This window comes from Oryctolagus cuniculus, chromosome 14, assembly GCF_964237555.1.
Source record: "Oryctolagus cuniculus chromosome 14, mOryCun1.1, whole genome shotgun sequence".
In the NCBI taxonomy this organism is placed as follows: Eukaryota; Metazoa; Chordata; class Mammalia; order Lagomorpha; family Leporidae; genus Oryctolagus; species Oryctolagus cuniculus.
The window spans coordinates 25,888,296-25,908,749 of NC_091445.1; the positions used below are offsets into that span (position 1 = coordinate 25,888,296).

General features: G+C 43.0%; 1 pseudogene; it reads left to right on the forward strand.

Annotated features, from left to right (window-relative positions):
* Positions 1-901: 901 nt before the first annotated feature.
* On the forward strand, positions 902-12,560 carry LOC108177247 (U6 snRNA-associated Sm-like protein LSm3 pseudogene; annotated as a pseudogene).
* The last annotated feature ends 7,894 nt before the right edge of the window (positions 12,561-20,454 follow it).

Genomic DNA, 20,454 nt, shown 5'->3' on the forward strand with positions numbered 1-20,454 from the left:
TACTGAGCTTTTAGGCAACTTTGATGTCAGTGAACGACAGAGAGAAAGTCTTTCAAGGAGGTGAGGATTAACTAGGAGCCACAAACTGTCTGCAATGAACAAGATCCGGGAAGTTGCTTGCTGTGTGAGTGGATTTCCCGGGTTTGCATGCGGTGGGGTTTAAACAGGAGACAGTTCGTCTGCTGTCATGTTCCAGAACGCCCAGGTGTACCGCTTCACAGTGCAGGCTCTAAAGGAGCCTGCCTAGCATCACTTGCTGATGAGAGCAGCTTAAGCTTGCATATGAAGTGTCACGTTCTGCCTACTGTGGGAAATTCTTCCCAAATGGTCCTTGGCTGGCATCTTGCCCCAGCTAAAATCGATGTAGTATAGTCCGTTGAATCTGGGCACGAGGCCAGCATATCGGGAGCGTAATTCTCATGTGGCAGAGAAAGATGGACAAGAGAGAACTGCATACCATTATCTCGACAGTCACTTACACGCTAAAATGGCAGAATTGTGCCAAGGAGCGGCTCTGGTGCTAATGATCCTCCCTCTTGCCTCATATGGAAAGAAGATTCCCTGGTCATATATGGAAAAAACTCGTTCATTATGGGAATTAATCTTTTCACAAATATTTGTGAAGTTCCTTCAATGTGCCTGGCAGCATCAGCAGAGGGGCTTATTGTAGCGAACAAGATACAGAAGGTCCCGCTCTCATGGAGATAATAATTTTGTAGGGTTGGGAGGAGGCATAAAAATCAAGTAAATAAAGTCAAGGAAGGAAGTAAGAGAATAATCAGATGATAAGTGCTAGTTAGAGCAGTAGAGAGATGTAATAAGGAGGCCCCAGGTGGATTTCCTGCAGACTCAGGTGTGGGAAATTGGATCAAAATAGAGGGGAGTAAAATTCTCAGTGATGATGGATGAGCTGCGTTGTGACAGTGGTGCTGTTGTAAAGGACGGGGTAACCTCTTCGGGAGAAAGTGAGTTAGCAGTCAGCTTAACCTGATGGGGTGATGGACAGGGTGGGAAGGGCAAAAGCCATGAGCACAAGCTACCTTAGGAGGCGAAGCGCAAGCCTCTGACTGGCCACGAGTTGGTGGTGTTGGAGCCAGGAAGGGTGGTCGTATCTGTAGGGAGTAGGCAGGGGGAATCTTTTATCACAAAGGTGCGGGGTTGCGTGGCCGGGAATACATGGGGCAGATGCCAATTTTCACTGGGGCCACTGGGTGACGGAACTAAGAGCTTCTCCAGTTTTCAGAGAACGAACTCCCTTCCCACACTCTGTCATCACCCTCTCCCCAGGAGATCTATTCTTACAACACTTGCAGTAGCGATGACTTTATCCCTTAGGGAAGATGCGTGAACCAAGAGATGCATGATTTTCCACTCTGTATATACACCTGCTGCGAACTGTAGACTGGAAGGCAAATTTCCTGTCTCCTTCCATAGCAGAGCAGAAAGTGAAATGTGTATGCTGCTACTTTAAAAAAAAAAGTTTGTATTTGTCCAAATGTCATCTCCTTAGAGAGACTATTTATTACCATTATGTCTAAAATATCCACTCCTTTCCACACATTTACTCTTCTTTCTCAGTTTTACTTTGTTTGGGCTTACTTTTTAAATTTTACACTGACCTCTTGGATTGAATGCTTGTCATTTTATTTAACAAATTTCCTGCAGCACAAGAATGTGAGACTGTGAACTCTTGTCAAGTATGACATCAACTGTGACCCACTGTTGTTGAATTCTAATTTTTAAAATAATTTCTGTTACTATTTAATCTTTGAACCACAAAATGTTTAAACTTGTGTTTCAACATTCTCAAATGTATGAGATTTGGGGGATGTTTTGCTGCTGGCTTCTAATTGGTCTTTATTCTGGTTAGAGAACGGGTCTGCATTGTGTCATTGCTCATTGTCATTGTTGTGTCTTGCTCAGTTGTATCTAATTTGATTAATTTTTGTAAATGTTTTACATCTAATTACAAAGAATAGATATACTCTAATAATTGGTTCTGAATATTACATACAGGGATACTTTTTTTTTTTTTTTTTTTTTTGGACAGGCAGAGTTAGACAGTGAGAGAGAGAGAGACAGAGAGAAAGGTCTTCCTTCCGTTGGTTCACTCCCCAAATGGCTGCTACGGCCAGCGTGCTGCGCCCATCCGAAGCCAGGAGCCAGGTGCCTCCCCCTGGTCTCCTACACAGGTGCAGGGCCCAAGCACTTGGGCCATCCTCCACTGCACTCCCTGGCCACAGCAGAAAGCTGCACTGGAAGAGGAGCAACCGGGACAGAATCCGTCGCCCCAACCGGGACTAGAACCCAGGGTGCCAGCGCCGCAGGCGGAGGATTAGCCTAGTGAGCCGTGGCACTAGTCTGCTTATGCATTTTCAAAGCATGTTGTTAGGTGCTTACAGATTCAGGGTTATTGTACTTATAGTGAATTCCTTTTATCATTATCAAATGCCTTTGTTTTTCCCTGTTGAATACTTAAACATTTTTAAAATGCTCTTTCTTATATTAAAAATTCACTCCAATTTTAGGCAATCTTTTCTTAGACTAACTTTCCATAGAATTTTAGTTTTTGGGTAACTTCAAGGTTAATGCTTTCCTTATTCCAGCATGTAAGTTCAATTTTAATAACCCACATGAATACAAGAGTCTCAACTTGAATACAGATCTTGATTTGATTATTGTTTTTCTTGACCCTTTCTCCCATCATAAATTGTGCTTTTTACTTATCTCATATTTTTGTTGCTTTGAGTTTTCTTCTTTATATTTCTATTTAATGAATAACATTTCCTGTATTCATTTTTCTTTTAGGTTTCCAAAAATTTCATTCCATTTATAATCTTTGAGGATTTTTCTTTAAAATCTTAACAGGCATTCTTAGGGAAAAATAAATCTAATCAAACTCTGGCCACTTCTTGGCCCTTATAGAGTAAAATAGCTATTAAGTGCCCTGATTCGGATGATCCCATCCCATATAAAATGTGAATGCAGTTCCGTTTTTGTGTGTCTCCGTCCTCTCTAAGAGAAGGAAGCCAAGGCAGGATTAGATTTGCAGATTTATTAGAGAAACGAAAGGCACAAAAGGAGGGAGACTTCAGGCCATCCTGTAGGACCGGCAATGAGAAAAGGAAGGAAGGACCTGGTAGGAAAGACCTTAGACTGTAAAGCAGTTCTTGAATTTTGTAGAATTTCCTGTTGGACAGGAATAGCCTAGGTCTAGTGTTCCTGAAACTAGAGCTCAGATAAATGCACTGGCCAGTCTGAAGTTTCAGTGCCTGTGGCTGTCAGTTAACCCTCATCCCTCAACAGATTCTCTTGAATGCAGCTCTGCCTGGCTCTTCCATGTCCTATACTGCTTTGGATGAATGTTCTTAGAGGCATTTTCTATTTTGCTAATTCTTTCTTCAGCTTTGTTTGACCTGCTGTTTAACCTAACCATTGAATTTTTACTTTCAATCATTAAATGTTTTTGTTTTCAGGAGTAATTTTGTTTTTCAAATTTGTTTAGTATTCTTGTTTCAGTGTCTTGATATTGTAGTTTCAATATGTTTATCTCCTATTTTACTTTAATTATTTTATTTTAATTATGCTTGTTTTATGAGATGCTGTCTGCCTGGCCCTCATCCCAGTCAGTTCCCTGATGTGTGTCTTGTGATCCTTTGATTGTGTTCTCACCTGCTGGTGCTGTTTCTTTCTGTCGCAATCTAGAACAGACTGGTTTGCTGCCACCCAGAGATGTTTCGTGCCCAGGACATACCTTCATTCTCTGCTTGGGAATTCTTAAACCACCCAAGTGGAACTCATACCTCATGTGTGATACAATCTTGGGCATATGAGGTATTTATTTTTCTTATTCATGGCAGAACTAAGCTTCTGGGTAGTTTTTGTTGGCAGATAGCTTGAGATCCATCTACTAAAGGTGTAATTCCCCTAGAGTCACAGGTTTGGGTAAGAGTTGCAAAGCCAATTTCTGCTCCACATGGGCCTATGGTCTTTTCTCCTATCCCTGTGTATGCATTAAAATCAGAGCTCTTGTCAAATTCTATGTGAAAGTCCAACTACTTCCCATCCAATGTTAGCTTACACTGTTACTATTTTGTTTTCAATTTTACCTTTGTTTATTGAATTCCAAGGTATTTCCTAGTTTCATACAAGCTTAAAAATCATTTTTAAAACTTAATTTTTGAGTCTTTATTACAGGAGGATTTTTATGTTATTGCCTTCCTCTGTGTTGCTATCCCAGACACTCTCCTTAACCTGCCTTATTTTCTTTTTAAAATTGTGTTTATTTATTTATTTGAAAAACAGAGTAGGGGAGCAGGCAGAGAGGGAGGGAGTGGGTTGGGAGGAGAGAGAGAGAGAGAGAGAGAGAGAGTGCTTCCACTTGCTATTTTATTCCTAAATGCCCACAACAGCCAGGGCTGGGCCAGTCCAAAGCCAGGACTTGGCAGTTTGAACAGGATTTAGCTCCCCAAACCATGCAGACACTTAACCCTCAATGTCTTGTGTTAATGGCTAATGGATCAGTAGTAATGGTTGACAGCTTCAGGGTAGAGGGTTGATACAATTACGGTGTCTGGGAGGTGGCCTTTGTTGAAGGTGTTCAGGTTACTGTGAGCTTACTCTTGGCAGGTAGTTCTTGACAGCAGGTTATAGCAGCAGAGTGTGCTCCCTCTGTGTTTCCAGGGACACCATGTGATCCTCCTTCTGTATGTGCTCTGCCCTCAACAGATGCCAGACTAATGGAGCCACCTGATCTTATACTGTGAAACTCCAAAACAGTAAGCAGAAATAAACCTTTTCCCTTCCCAAGAAGTTCATCTCAGGTATTTTGTTTGTAGCAACGAAAAGGTAACATAGAAACTAACTTGGTAAAGGAAAATGGGAATGGAGGTAGAATTTGGCAGAGGAAGAAGTGAAACTGTAAAGTGGGTTGGACAAAGCCTCAGGCATCCCTTTGGGGAGCTCTGCAGCAAAGACTGTTGCATGCTGAGCCAGTGACTAGGTCTCCCTGTCTCCTCTTCCCCAGTCAGTCACCAGGTGCAGATTTCTTCAGGAAAGTCATGATCTTGGGAAAGGCAGTTCTTTGTGGCCAAAGTAGGTGCTGGAAGAACCGACAGCTGGGGTGCTTTATTGACCATGCTTTCAGCAGCTGGACAGCACATCTTGCTTTCTCTATCTTGCATTTCTGAATTTATATTATTTTCTTACTTCTCTAGTCATTTTTTTTTCTCCTCCAAGGAATATAAGCTCTGTGTACAAAACTGAGCCTGGCCAAACAGACATTGAAAGCCTATGTCTGTAAGCAGATGGAAATTAGTGCGATTGGTTGATGGATCCTGAAAAGGAGAGTTTGGATGGATTTGTTGGTGCAATAGTTTTCTATTTCTGCAGTAACAAATGACCACGCACACAGCAGCTTACAACAGCACACAAAGTTGTATTATCTTATAGTTCTGTGACTCAACGTTCCGGTTCCTCGGACTTCGGTCTTACATGGTTGATGGTAAAAGGTCCATTGGCTGTGCTCTTCATTGGAGGCCTTAGAGAGGAGCCTGCTCCCACACCCATTCCAGTTTTTGGAAGGACCCGTTTCTTGTGGTCCCATTGCTGAGGTCTATTTCCTTGCTTGTTGACAACTGGTTCCCTCTTTCGGTTCCTCAGGGCAGCTTAGAATCCTTGTCACCTTCCCTCCATCTTTGAGCCATCCAGGGTGAATGTAGACTTTTCCATGTTTTGAATCTCTCTGACAGTCCCTTCTGGTATGCTGCTTCTGCCTCTAACTGGAGAGAAATCTCTTGTAAGGCTCATGTGATTACATTGGGCCTAGCAGAATATTCCAGGATAATCGCCCTATTTTAAGAGCTGTAGCCTTAATTATGGATGCAAAGTCTCTCTTGCATGATATAACGTATCACAAATATCTGGCAATGCCATCTTTGGGAGCTGCCTACCACTGCTGGGGAACAGAGATTTTGTAAGGTGCTGAGATGATCAAGGGAACTTATTTACTTGAAAGGGGGAGTTACAGAGAGAGGGGGACAGCAGAGAGAAAGAGAGACCTTGCACCTGCTGGTTCACTCCCTAAATGGCTGCAACAGCTTAGGCTGAAGCCAGGAGCCTGAGGCTTCATCCAGGTCTCCCAAATGGGTTCAAGGTCCCAAGCACTTGGGCTATTTTCTGCTGCTTTCCCAAGCACATTAGCAGGGAGCTGGATTGGAAGCAGTATTCCTGTGGGGTGCAGCTTCACAGGCTATGCTACAATACAGGAGCCCCCCATACGGGGCATTTTAAATGGAAGACTTTTCAGCATTCAAATAAGGGTTGGGCTAAGGTGACAGTGGGGGCGACTGCTGATGGCATAGAAACAGAAACCTGGATCGCAGCACTGACAGGAAGAGTAAGAAGGATTTGGGCTTCCATTAAAGAATTGCTGGCAGGGAAGGAGGATGGGCAAGGGTGGCCGGTTACAGGCGATACTGTGTTTCAGGCGATACTGTGTTTGAAAGTGACAAACCCTAGGATCTGTTGCATTATTCATTGAAAATATGTGACAACTTGTTCTCTGGACACAGAGGCAGGATTCTACGCTGCAAGATTCTACCGACACACATCTTTTCGTTCTTGACACTAAAAACAGTCATTCTAGAACATCTGAGGACAAGCAGTCAGATCCAATTAGTTACCTAGACAGAGTATAATAAAAGCACAGTGATCGAAAATTAAGTTTCTAAGCCCTCAAATGCCGTAGCTTTGATTCGAGAATACACTGGGCAGTGTTAACCACTCCCTTATCCTCTGCTATGTGTTTTGCTTAGGCTGATATTAAAATAAGTTTGTGGTTTCTCAATTTGAGCCAACTGCTGACTGGGGGGGATTTCCTTTGGAAGCTCGTTAAAGGAAAATTAGCTTAAATTATAACTTTGTGGAAGAATAACGTACATCCAGATAATTAAGAAAGTGCTATCTTTTTATTCTTGTTCTACAAGTAGTAGAAACAAAATGAGTCATTCAAGGGCTTAAGGTGAATCTGTTCAGGTATAATCTCAGTTGTCACCTACTTTTAGCAACAAATTACTGCCAGAACTGAAAAACAAAGCAAAACAAAACACAGAGCAAGTGACGTTCCAACTCAGAATGTCATGTTACTTTGTCTCCAGTGTGAATTCTGCAGCCAGCTGGTTTTTGGCGGCATGCACAAGTGGTAACTCTCCTTTTAATACCTGTAGTCCTTAACCCTGGGGTCACTCAAGTCCACGTTGAAGAAGAGACAGAGAAGTATTTAGAAGTAGCAAAACAGGTATCAGAAAGACGGGAAAGATCGGGAGAAATGGACCAGAGTGTTTGCCGTGCAGGGATGGTGGCTTTCCGAGTTGGTGGATTTGCTTGCCCTGTGTTTCCTTTGCTCTCATCAGACAGTGTTTCTCCTACTGATAGCTCAAGGCCCAGTGACTTTCCACTGGGGTGTACAGAAGAGGTTTTATGGTTCCCAAAATGATACCACACGGCACCCTTACCTGCATTTATCAACACAAATAGCTTGTTCTCTGACTGAGACTGCGGGAGTTCGCAAGTGGAGAACAGGAAAGGGAGCCTTGAGTGTGCTGGCTAAAGCCCCAGAACCAGCAGCAGAGCGGAAGGCTTGATGGGAAAGGGTGGATGTAGCACAGGGACCTGGCTCTGGGGTTGGCGTGTGCATCAAGAGCGCCACCATCCTACTGGTGCACACATACTCTTGTCACACGTGCAGCTTTTCTAGGAACTTTTATTAAAACTTGAGGTGGGCATTGCTTCTTCCCGGTTCCCCAAGACCGGAGGCATTCTCCTGCTCTCGCGAGAGGCGAGAAGCGGCGCAGGGTTTGAAACAAGGTGGATGACGTGGACTAGCAACAAACTAGGAACGCTGTAGAAGAGCCGCTGGATCTCAGGCTCAGCCTGGATAAATGAATTCACGTGAAAATGAGAAACGACTGAGAGCTTCGAGGCAGGTTGTATGCTATGATCAGCATTTAAATATGATACTGGGAGATGTGGGAGAAACAGTGACTACCTTAGAAATTGATGAAGAAACATACGAAGAGATATATAAATCCACGAAACAGAACATCTCGATGTTCTTTGTCCAGGGAGACAGTGTCCTGCTGGCTGCCTCTCCCCTGGGAGTCAGCTGAAGTAGAGTTGATTCCATGTAGAAATAGCAGACTTTGTACAATTGTCTCTTTACAGGGACAGCACGTTCACGGGAGAATTTGCATACAATTTGATGACCCAATGATTCTTCCACTCCTGAAATGAGTTGATTTGCAAGTAACTTAGAGCATCTTAAGCTACATGGCGGTTTCGTTTTTCCCCAGCCCTGCCCTCCGTGTGGTCACCGAGATGTAGAACTCTTTCTGGGCTTGGTTTGCTCCGTTGTATTCATGTAGACAATGTCTGGGTTTTTTTTCCCCTTTGAATTAAATATGATGTTTCCTTTTTGACTTAAAAAAAAAAACTTGAGGTGGAACTGTGGGGTGCAGACTTCACACTTAAAGAAATAATGCACACAGAGAGCTAAGTGGATGCTGTCAAAAAACAGCACCTGAGCAATCGAAGGCTGCATAAGAGGTGCTACGTGCTGATCATCGGCAGAGGAAAAATCTTTGAAGAGTAGGAGTCTTATGTGCATGTTTTCTGGAAATGTGTCAAGAAGAGTGAGTGAACCTTTATATGCAAACCGTCACCCAAAATAGATCAGCTGAGTGATGGAAATATTATTAAGGGTGCTGGCCTGCCTGTTGACATTTACTTAACTCCTGTAGAAGAAACCACACATTGGCAAGAGCTTTTGGGGAAAAATGTGTCTGATTTTCAACCACAAGAAAAGACAATGGATTCAAAGCCGAGGAGTATTCTTGGATTGAACTTTCATAGCACCTTCATTTAGCCAGATGGGGACAAGCTTTTCTCAAGCATAAAATTATTTAAATTTTACAAAGGAGAGTATTCTGTTTCATTTGGGTTTATTTTATTTATTTTTAAGGTTTTTTTTTTTTTTGAAAATTTTTATTTATTTGACAGGTAGAGTTACAGACAGTGAGAGGGAGAGACAGAGAGAAAGGTCTTCCATCTGCTGGTTCACTACCCAAATGGCCTACATGGCTGGAGCTGGGAGGATCCGAAACCAGGAGCCAGGAGCTTCTTCCGGGTCTCCCACGTGGGTGCAGGTGCCCAAGGACTTGGGCCATCTTCTACTGCTTTCCCAGGCCATCAGCAGAGAACAGCAGCCAGGACTAGAACTGGTGCCCATATGGGATTCTGGCGCCGCAGGCGGAGGATTAACCTCCTGCACCACAGCACCGGGCCTTCATTTTGGTTTTAAATATGAAATTTACTATAAAGTTATCCTTCTATTAATTTGCCAAAGTTATACCTTAACTTAAATATTACTTGTTTATCTTGATATTTCAAAGGGAGAGGAGAGAAAGAGAAAGGAGGAGGGAAGGAGAGAGAGAGAGAGAAAGAGAGAGAGAGAGATCTTCCACTTACAGGTACACTCCCCAAATTCCTAAAGGAACCGGATATAGCCCAGACTGAAGCTGGTAGCTAAGAACTTAATCTGAGTCTCTCATGCAAGTGCTGGAGACCCAGGTACTTGAACTATAACCTGCCACCTCCTAAGGTATACATTAGCAAGAAGCTGGAATCTGAAGTGGAGTTGGCACTCAAACCCAAGCCTTCAATATGGGATGTGGGTGTCCTAAGTAACATCCTATTTGCCACATCAAACACTCAGCCCCACCTCCATTTCTTAGTGACAGTGGATGAGGGTACTTACTGTAAATGGGAGTGGTGCACTTGTTCCCATAGCCTTAGCAAATAGTGCTGCTGCCTTAGCCAGCAGTGGGGGCATTTTTGAGAAACATCAGCTGACAGTGCCCTAGATCCATAAAAGTCAACAGGGACAGAGCTCAAAACCTTAACGCTGAATAAAAGAGTAAGTGACAGAAGGATATGTACAGTGTGTTATTTCTGGATACATATGTAAGTATAAAAAGTTTGGAAAAATATTATGCATTTCATGCTGCTGGTTGCCTGGTGTGGGGGAGTTGCCTGTGGGACCGAATAAAGACAAGAAATGGGGAACAAGATGGGTGTTTGTCAAAGGAAACTTTAGCACTTCCCTTCTTCTCTTCCGTCTCATCCCTCCTTCTTTCCTTAAAAATAATAAGTCTAAATTGCATCCATGTTCTATGGAAAAAGATCATCCACTGAAACTGTGTTTATTTGCATTTCAAAAAGTTTGTGGAAGGAATCATCGGGTTAAGGCACCGCTCATAATGCCTGCATCCCATGTGAACTGCTGTTCAAGTCCTGGTTGTTCCGCTTCTGGTCCAGCTCCCTGCTATGCACCTGAGAAGGCAGCAGAAGATGAACCAAGTGCTTGGACCCCTGCCACCCATGTGAGAGACCTGGACAGAGTTCCAGACTCCTAGCTTTGGCCAAGACCAGCCCCAGCCAAGAGGGAATTTGGGGAGTGAGCCAGTAGAGAGAAGATCTCTCTCTCTCTCTCCCTCTCTCTCTCTCTCTGTATCTTTCAAATGAATGAATACATCTTTATAAAACTGATGGATCTGTTCTATTGAAAAAAAAAGGAAAAAATTGAGAGCATTTCAGAATGCAGGACCATTTCACATGTACCTTGGCTTCAAGCCAGGTGTCCAGAACTTTAACCTGAGGTTCTACATGTTTTTATAGTAACAGGAGACTCAGCTGGAGCTCCAGACTCTTGGCTTCAGCTCAGCCCAGCCCCAGCTGTTGTGGCCATTTGGGGAGTGAACCAGGGGATGGAAGATCTCTCTCTCTCTCTCTCTCTCTCTCTCTCTCTCTCTAATTCTTTCAAATAAATAAAATAAATTTTAAAAGAGAAAGAAATTGGTAGCTATGAAAAAGTTTGTGGAAAATGAAATTAAAAGGTAAGTTAATTTTGGTGCATTTTGAAATACACACATATTAGGATTCTTCAAGAAGTTCATGGGTAAAGTGCTTTATGAAAAAGTCTGGCTAACACAGACTCGGAACAACAGAGGATGGTTAAAGTGATTGGGTCCTTATCACCAAACCTGGATTGAGTTCGGGCTCCTAGCTTCAGCTTCAGCCCAGCCCTGACTTTTGTAGGCAATTGGCAACTGAACCAGCAAATGGAAGCATTTTGGTCTGTGTCTAGCTCTCTGTCTCTGCCTGTCTGCCCCTGAAATAAACACATTTTAAAAAGAAAAGGAAGGAAAGAATAAGAAAAAAATCCACCCCATAGTTCAGCAATCAGGGCAAGAATAAGGTTATGGAAACCTTTGGGGCAGAGAATTAAGAGACAAATGGTGTAGGAGACTATGAGCAAAGAGATTATAAGGAAACAGAGTATGTGGAACAGTGAAAAGTAGACATTCGTGTGAGGATGTATATCTCAAGGTATGCCAATAGTCAATTACATCAAAAATCTTTTTATTTTTTATTTACTTTTAAAGATTTATTTGAAAGGCAGAGTGACTGAGAGAGACAAAGAGAGAGTGGGAGAGAGAAAGAATCTTATATCTATTGGTTCACTCCCCAGATGGCCACAACAGCCAGGGCTGGGCCAGGCTGAAGCCAGGTTCCTGGAATTCCAATCCAAGTCTCCCATGTGGGTGGCAGGGGCCTAAGCTCTTGGGTCATTCCCGGCTGGTTTCCCTTGTGCATACGCAGGGAGCTGGATCAGAAGCGGAGCAGCCGGGACTTAAACCAGTGTTCTTATATGGAATACAAGCATAGCGAGGCAGCAGCTTAACTCGCTGCACCACAACGCCAGCCCTGACATAAAATTTTCAAACCAAGTGGTCATTGTCTTGTAACACCATTCATTTGAAACCTGTGGAGTTTTAAAATTTTCATTGGAACTGAAGAAAAGTTATGTTGCATGTAGAGATAAAGGTGCCTGTGACATTGGGTTGCCCTGAAGCGTGTGGGTCACACATTGGAATACAACATTCCTCCATGTGTGTGTGATGAGTGACCAGAGAAGACCCTGGCCCTGGGCGAGTGTGGAAACACGACCCGCCACCAGAGGCTTTGATGTTGAACATGGAGGTCAGCAACACAGCGACAGATTCTCCTTTCTGTTTGAAGGCAGATTTTGTCTGGAAAGTTCCCCCTAGCAATACACAGACCAAAGCAAAGCCATTAATAGGACTGGCAAGGGCATGGAGCCTTAGCCCGCGTAACTGATTACTGATCTGTGGTCTCACACCGTCCCAGGTCTTATAAATGAACCGATGTGCACTAGGCCAAACGAGAGGTGCACATTCACACTGCGTTGCATTGTATTCACTGGTTTTGCGTGTCTTCATTCTTGCTGTCTCTACTAGGACCCTTGCCACTCCTCCCAGTGCTCCCAATGCAAACCGGGTAGCCTTGTCAATGATCTTGCAGGCCTCCCCTTCTTTCTTTCCTCTCCTCTTTTTTGACTATTTACTTTCAGGGAGAAACAGACAAATTTATATTGGATACAGAATGGGGGCAGTGGCAGTGGGGGGGAGTTAAAGATGAGAGAAAACATACTCCAAAGAATAGGAAGGGTCTCAGAAGCTCTAGTGAGAAAATCACCTTGGGTGTATCAGTGCCTCCTGCCGAAGGCACCGACCTCAAGTGGGTTTGACGCTGGTGACCTTGAGGCCTGCCTTTGCCTTTAAGCGGAACAGAAATTCTGCTGAGTGGAGCAGAAATAGAGCTCCTCTCGGAGAGTAGTAACCGAGCTGAATAAATCAGTTTCAGAACCTGACCTGATTTTTTTTTTCAGTAGAATTTTGTACTCCTCTAGTGGAAAGGTTTTAGAATACAGGCTGTATGTGATTCCTGAACATAATTCCAGGCTCTGTAATACAAGCACATCGAATCATAAATATGAATTCTTTGCTGAAAACAAATCTGAGGTTTTATGGATAAGTTGATGGTTGCACAGGAACTCTAGGCCATATCGACTTTAATAAAACATTAAGTGGTTTAATTAAATCATTAATTCTACCCTCAGTTCCATTTTTCAGAAGACACTCGATGTTAAAAATAAAATGGTTTCCTTTTTTAGCTCCCTCCTATTCCTCTATAATTCATTAGGATAAGTCTATAGATTGACTTATCGTGATTCTGCCATAAAGCACTTGCTGCTACTTCAAGATATAACACTTAAAGCAGGATGCAAGGAGCTATCGATCTCAACGTGACGTCTTCCTTTACTTTTCATAAAAGGTTTGTTTTAGAAAAATCTATAAAGTGTATGTGAATGCAGACGGGTACACCACATATTACCGTAGTGTTACTAAAATAATTGTTATTTCTTGGAATGGTTAGGAAGACACAAAAGGCACCTGAGCAATCTAAAACGCACTTAGTGGCAGGCATATTATATAACTTTTTAAATAAATTTCTATTTTATGAAAGTAATGAATGGCAATAGTTTGAGAAATCCTAAGTCTTATAAAGGAAGTGAATACTCTTCTGTCACACTCTCCCCGCCCCCCCCCCCCCCCCCCGCCCCGGAAGGCTAATCTCACTCCCTGGAGACAGCCATTTCTCTATAACTTAAGATAACACACCCTTTTAGCCTACATCCTCTAAAGACAGATTAATTTAAGGGTTAGGAATTTTTTTTTTCAGAAAATTTTATTTATTTGAGAGAAAGAGAGAGAGAGAAAGAGCGAGCTTCCATCTGCTGGTTCACTCCCCAGATGGGCCAGGACCAAAGCAGGGAGTCAGGAATGCAATCCAGAATGCCCACGTGGGTGACAGAAACCCAACTGCTTCACCCATCGATGCTGCCTCCCTGAGTCTGCATTGGCAGGAAGCTAGAGTCAGGACTTTCAGACAGGCATCAAACTCCAGCACTGACACAGGCTGAGGTTGTGTTAACTGCTAGGCAGAAGGCCTGCTTCCCAAGGGTTAACGTATTGACGACTTATTTGAGTGATGTGCACTCAAAGAACTGAGGAATAAGGGAAATGAAGCACCACCATCTACAGAGCTATGCCATATAACATGTTACCATGGTGTTGCCATAGTTACCGTGGTGCACCTTTAGCAATTAACAAACTGACTTCTCCGAAGGGCGGTGATGAGTAGCCCCACACCTGCAAACTTGGTGGATGAGAGAAGGGAAGAGAATTAATCTGTTCGCTCCGTGGGGATCAGGCTGTTCTGTACTTCAGCAACTCAGCATCCAGCTCCCTGGTGGCCACCCAGGAAAACTGAGCCCTGCCTTGCGGTGTTGCGTTCCACTGAGGTCCAGGAGGGGTAGGCTGACCTGGCGGGACTTGGCTTAGCTTGTGGGGTCTGTGGGCCACACAGACGTTGCATTTCATCTGACTCCAGCCAGTGGGGGAGCTTGGCAAAAGGCAAGAGACCAGGTGGTTGCTCAGTTAGGGAGGTGGGGAGCAGACAGTAAGTTCAGAAAGGAGACAGTGGGGACAATGTGGCAATGTGAAGGGTTCTACAATGTTATTTCTTGAATTACCAATTTGACATTAAATCTTTAGAATATATTTTTGAAATTTTTGTTTATGTGAAAGGCAGAGAGACAGAGGGAGCTCTTTCATCTGCTGACTTATTGCCCATATGCCCACAGCTTCTGAGGCTGGGCCAGGCTGAAGCCCAGAGCCCAGGAATCAGTCTGGAACTCCCGGGTGGGCGGCAGGGACTCTGGTTCTTGAGCCATCACCTACTGCCTCCCAAGCTGTGCGTTTGCAGGAATCTGGAATCAGAGAAAGCCAGGACTTGAACCCAGGCACTCCAGTATGATATGCAGGTGTTTCTATGAGTGTCTTATCTGCTGTGCCAAGCACTTACCCCCAAGATACTAAATACTGACATCTTGATATTAGCAGATGAATACAGTAATCTCACTGTATCTGCAGAAGGTTGATTCTGAACCCCCCTGAGAATATCAACATTTGCTGATGTTCGAGCATGCATGGTGTTTGTGTCTAACCTATAGGCATCCTCCCATGCACTTTAAATCATCTCTAGATTCCTTATTGCACTTAATACAATGTCAATGACACGTAAATAATAGTTAATATTGCTTAGGAAGTAATTAAAGGGAAAAACAGTCTCTACATGTTCAGTTCAGATGCACACTTTAAAAATATTTCAGTTATATAGTTGGTTGAATCTGCAAATGTGGGACCCTTGGATACAGAGAGCCAATTGTATTGAACCATCTTACACCTCCTTTCTTTTCATTCCTTCTCCAATACAGTTATATAGCAATTTTTGTTTCATGTAAGAGTCAATGTTTGCATTATTATGATTCGGTAAATTACATTATTACTAAGCAATGTAGCAAATGCGGTTGTAATTTCTTGCTTGCACAACTTTCATTTTTCCTGTGAACTATTTTGGTATGGTGTGGATAAGAGGAACAGAGAAAGAAGCCAATTTGAAAGACAGCCCACTGGTCAAATAGGAGATAATTGGAGCATCAGAATAAGAAATGATAATGATGTCTTATAATCTACCAAATAAAATCAGAAACTACTAATTTGTACTCACATAAACTATTAAATGAACAAATAAAAAATTCAATGAAGGATGAGATATTAGCTTAGCTTAAAAAAAAAAAAAACACCTGCACAGACTACATTTTAGTTACAAGGGGATCAGAAGTAACTGCATGAAACTGGTCAAGGCCCCTATAATGGAATATTCAAATTGAACACTGGGGCAAATATAGATTGTTTGCCACAAGCAGAGAGGAATATAACTTCATGTCTGCTATTTTTAAAGCTGGTCAAAATTAAGTATCTGGTAACCAAAATTGAGTTTAAGATGACAACGTAACTGATCTACAGTCCTCAAAAGTGCCCAGTTCATGAAAGTGAAAGAACCTGTTGCAAATGAAAGAAGACAAAAGAGATATGACAGCTAAATGCCATGTGTGATTCTGAAGTGAATCCAATAAAGCACATAATTGAGATAATTGGTGAGTGGCATCTGAAACCAGATTGTTGGTAAAATCCATTTTAACCTCTTGATTTTAATGATTGCATTGTGGTTGCATAGCAGACTATCCTTGTTGGTAGGAAATACATACTAATGCATTTGTGTGTAATGGCACCTCATGTTGACAACTTATTCTCAAATGATTCAGAATTAAATTTCTCATACTTTTATGTAAATTTGAGATGATCTTAAAAATTACTGATATTGGGCCGGTGCCACGGCTCATTAGGCTAATCCTCCACCCGCGGCGCTGGTACCCCAGGTTCTAGCCCCAGTTGGGGCACCGGATTCCGTCCCGGTTGTTCCTCTTCCAGTCCAGCTCTCTGCTGTGGCCTAGGAGTGCAGTGGAGGATGGCCCAGGTCCTTGGGCCCTGCACCCTCACGGGAAACCAGGAAGAAGCACCTGGCTCCTGGTTTCGGATCGGCGCAGTGCGCCAGCCGCAGCACACTGGGCCATAGCTGCCACTTGGAGGGTGAACCAATGGAAAAGGAAGACCTTTCTCTCTGTCTCTCTCTCTCTCTCTGTCTCTGCCTGTCAAAAAAAAAAAATTACTGATTTTGGGGCTGGCGCTGTCTCATAGTGAGTAAAGCCGCCGCCTGCAGTGCTGGCATCCCATATGGGTGCTCATTCAAAACCTGGCTGCTCCTTTTCCGATCCAGCTCTCTGCTATGGCCTGGGAAAGCAGTAGAAGATGGTCCAAGTCCTTGGGCCCCTGCACCCGCATGGGAGACCTGGAAGGAAGCTCCTGGCTCCTGGCTTTGGATCGGAGCAGCTCCGTTCATTGTGGCCATTGGGGAGTGAGCCAGCGGATGGAAGTCCTCTCTCTCTCTCTGCCTCTCTTTCTCTCTGTGTGTAACTCGGACTTTCCAATTAAATAAATAAATCTTTTTAAAAAATTACTGATATTTGCCAGGAAGCTCATAGCACTCCTTCTAGACTGATTATTGATCCTTTCTTGGGCAAAGGAGAATATGGGAGAAGGCTGAACCAGAGTGGGATTTAAAATAGGGAACACAAATTTATGGGAAATGTTATTCCATTCATCCTTACTCAATCTGAGGACTATCTCTCAAAGTTGATTATTTTCCACCCAAACTCTGCTCCTTTCTGATTGTGGCTCCAATCACCCTTCACCATTGAAACTGTGGGTTACTAATTTCCTTCCTTCCTTCCTTCCTCTCTTCCTTCCTTCCTTCCTTCCTTCCTCTCTTTCTTCCTTTCTTCCTTCCCTCTCTCTCTCTTTCTTTCCAGGGAGCTGGATCGGAAGTGAAGCAGTCAGGACTAGAGCCGGCACCCATATGGGATGCCAGTGCCACAGGAAGCGGCCCAACCTGCTGTGCCGCAGTGCCAGCCCCCTGATTTGCATCCTGACACTTTATCTTCAAGTGCCCAGGTCAATGCCTGGCACATGGAAATCTCAGTGGGCAACTATAGAATTAATTGATGGTAAACCCTGGTGATTAAGTTAGCAAGAAAGTCTTGGAAAATAACTTAGTTCACCTTTCATTTGCATTTTCCATTAATATGAGAACTAAACAGCAAAAGGATTTGTGTTTGTTTTGGTTTTTGCTATTTTGAATGAGTTGGTTCTATTTATGGCCCCTCCATCTGCACACTTTTTCCTGAACAGTCCCAGGCAATTAGCTTCCTGGAATACCACTCCATGATAAATTCTTTTCTGTTCCATATACTCTTTTTTTTTTCTTTTTTTGACAGGCAGAGTGGACAGTGAGAGAGAGAAAGAGACAGAGAGAAAGGTCTTCCTTTGCCGTTGGTTCACCCTCCAATGGCCACCGCGGCCGGCGTGCTGTGGCCGCGCACCACACTGATCCGAAGGCAGGAGCCAGGTGCTTCTCCTGGTCTTCCATGGGGTGCAGGGCCCAAGGACCTGGGCCATCCTCCACTGCACTCCCGGGCCACATCAGAGAGCTGGCCTGGAAGAGGGACAACTGGGACAGAATCTGGTGCCCCGACCGGGACTAGAACCCGGTGTGCCGGCGCCGCAAGGCGGAGGATTAGCCTAGTGAGCCATGGCGCCGGCCCTGTTCCATATACTTTAACTCTTACCTGTTTCAGGTACCATCCCTCAAGAATTTATGGAAGATAATGCAGGTTAAGGGACTTTTCTTGGGTATTGATGAGAAGAAAATTTCATCAGTTTTATCTCAGGCTAAGATCTTACTTTCTATACGAATTCCTTCTATGGTCAACCCTGATCAAATCCCAATAGCTAACATGAAAATTTAAATAATAGCTAACAGTGGTTCTTAGGTGAAAATCCTTGTGCCAAGCCTGTTATATATCAGTTCATTACTGTTTATGAAGACCTGAGAGACTGGTGTCACTTTTATGTACAGTTTATAGCTGAAGAGACAAATATGAGACTGAGCTTCCAACAGTGACTCCCAAATCTTTATGGCAAAGCTCCACCACTAAGGAGCTGCTGCCCTGGCCACCCACGGAGAGCTCTCTGCCCAGTTGAAGTTACCTCCACAGACATTGGTGTCAGACCTATTTTGCATTATAAATGCTTCTACTCTTCCAATTTCCTTACTTAGTTCCAATTCAAGTCTTGTATTTGTGCACCCGATCAATAGAACCACAGATTACATTTAGAACCCAAAGCTTTCTAGCTTTATGGTAGGGCAAGGAATGCCAAAGGTCATTGTAATGTATGCATGCCTATAGTAAGTTTACAAGTGCATTCTGGAAGATGTCTTGCTGTAGTTTTAGCAACTGAGTTAATATATTTCTCTCATTACATGCTCCTTAGCACACCTATCTGAACCTGATCTATGACAGTACTTCAACAATTCATGGAAAATGCGTATCATGAAAAAACAATGCATGGATCTCAGAACATTTTGCACCAAAATAAACATTTTTTAATTCCATTTTCCGTGAACTTTCTAAAGTCCTTTTATAGTTGCACAATTCTGTAAACTTACTTCCTCTTGTCCTCGTCAAAACCCTACTAGTTTCCAGTATGAATAGAACATTTCACGTGCCCTCTGGTTTAAGTTTTGTAGAATCACAGATCATCTCATTTTCTGGGTTACCTCCCATCATGCAGCAGTGATCAACCTCCAGCTAAGACTCCATTGCTGTTGGCTCCATCGCGCCCTATAGAAACAGATTGTGAGCCACACTGTAATTTAAAATTTTTTTCTATTAAGTAGATTAAAAAGCTATCTAAATAAATAATAATAAAATAAATAATAAATAAATAGTAAAATAAATAATAATAAAATAAAACATACAAATAAAATAACTTTCAATAACATAATTACACTGACCATATTCAATATTTTATCATTTTAATATGTAGTGGGCATAAAAATGATTAGTGTGCATATTTTTGTGGTACCAAGTCTTCTAAATCTAGTGTATATTTTGCATTGGAAGCATGTCGCTAGCCACATTTCAAGTGCTCTATAGCCATCTGTTTCTAGAGGGCACCTTACTGAATTAGGCTGTCACAACTAGATGGACAGCTGCTTACTCTGGCTCCGAATGTGCTGTCCATGTGTCTTCAGGTACCTATTGTCTTCTATCACTGTCATAGCAGAGGTCCATGGAGGGGAATGGGTCTGTTCACCACCCTTCTTTGGTAATGTGGACATGTAGCAGGAAGCTGGGGGAACTACAGTGCCTTTTGCTCTGCCCTAAGTGTTTTTAGATGATTTAACTGTATTTGTGCACACTGAAATGTGTAGCATACAGATCTCAGTACCATCTACCCTGGGTATATTATTTCATCCAAAGATATACTTTGTTGGGTCAGGTTTTGATGTGGCGGAAAATATTTCTTTTCCATTTGTCTTACAATGGTGAAATGGCAAGACTTTCAGATTCTTGACTGAGAGGGGCCTGGATTTGCTCAGGTTATCACTCATGGTTCTTTGCTCTTCCTTCATGGAACAGAAGGTCAATGTCTACAAGGAGTCAATGTTTATTATTTATCACAGTCTCCAGCTATGCTGCCTGAATTTGCAGTATCTGCTGTCATTCACATTCTAAGCGTGTACACCGTGTTTGTCATTGCAGGAGAATCTCTCCTATCCAAAATTTTGAGTTCTTTCTTGTACTCATTTAGTGCCATTATGAAAAGCTCTAGAAGCAATGGTCAGTGGGCTTTGGACTTTAAGGAAAGTTAACATCTGAAAACCTTATCTCAGTCCACCAAAGTTCAGCCTTTGGGTCTGTGTCAATAAAGTGAGTTCAGTTTCTTAGAAGAAATCTAAGGGGGTGCCTTTGGGTCCCCATCATTTCTTTCACCCACTTTCTACTTCCACTGGCATTTCTGGTATGCTATTGGGTTTTCTAAGTAAATCTTTGCCACTCAGATCACTATTTCTATACTATATTGGAGCTGGTGTCTCTAATTCCAGGCTAACTTTCCAGAGCACTAGATCTTTCAGATTCCAATAGACTTCAGTTTACTTATCTTC